Here is a 1,249-nt window from a genome sequence, read left to right as displayed (position 1 = left end):
TTCAGCTTATATTCATAAATCCGTCACGTGTGCATATTAAGAGCAATTCCACACGGCAACATTTATACATATGCGCGACTTTAAGCAGCGATACAAACGCGAGACAAACGCGATGCAAACGCGATACACGTTTTAAATTAATTAACTTTTTTTATTATTATTAAAATTTTTGCAAAAAGAAAACTTATAAATTAAAACATAGCGGTACAACAAAACCCTGAGTAGGTTTATCCGTACACCGCGAACTACTTACTTTCTCAAGCTCGTATCTTATAAAGAGTAATTCTTCAGGAGATGGCAAAATTTTCTATTTATTTTAAATATCTTATCAAGGGTGATCATTTGGATGCACTGGTTTTTACCTTAAGAACAGGTAAAAGCCAGTGGGTGAATATGAAGGAAATATGTTGTGAAACCAGCGTGCAAAATTTGTATATACAATCCATTTTTTGCTTTTGAGTAACTTTGTTCTTTAAGATAGGAGTTTGAGAAATTAAGGCGACGATAAGCGACTTTGTACCGATGCAAATGTAGCGATGCAATCGCACGTTTGTATCGCCGCTAAAAGTGTAACCACTTTTATTAGTTAATGTCACTTGAGGGCATCAACGGTCTCTCTCATTGCATATAAAGCCGATTCTGTGCGTTAAGAAGTGTTACTACTGTTAACTAAGTGTTACTTTAAAGAATATCTCGATTTGAAAGATTCCCTTTTTGGCAGAACTAAAAAATAAGACGTTACACCGTGATCTAGAATATAGTTCACCTTTTTTTAAGACGGAGTAAATTGATAGTTCATTGCGTAAAAGCGTTGCCCGCTTGCGAGCAGCTAGTGATTGCAGTCGATAAATATTCTATCGACTATCGACTGAATATTGATCAGGCTTATGGAATAAATAGCCAAACTTGTTTCATTTGAATGATCTTCGACCCATTATTAATCAAATTACTGAGAACATGTTAATTTGAGTTTTCAAATAAGCTGTTCAAATTAGACTATGTTTATGAAAAATATAAAGGGGATATATTTCAAAAAAAATCCATTTTAATTCAATATAGATAAAAAAATCCGGCTATTCTTATTAAAATGTATATGAATAAAACTTTATCTCGATGCTTGTAGGGCAACTGCCAAAATAAGAATAAAGAAGGCAGCAACGCAATTAGTAATCATTAGAACGTCGTAACATTCAAAGTTCAATCATTTTTGGCAAAATTTTATCTTTCACAATCTATCGATAAAACTATC

This window comes from Hyposmocoma kahamanoa, unplaced genomic scaffold (genome assembly GCF_003589595.1).
Source record: "Hyposmocoma kahamanoa isolate Upper Pololo Valley unplaced genomic scaffold, ASM358959v1 94, whole genome shotgun sequence".
NCBI lineage: Eukaryota > Metazoa > Arthropoda > Insecta > Lepidoptera > Cosmopterigidae > Hyposmocoma > Hyposmocoma kahamanoa.
This window is presented reverse-complemented; position numbering follows the sequence as displayed.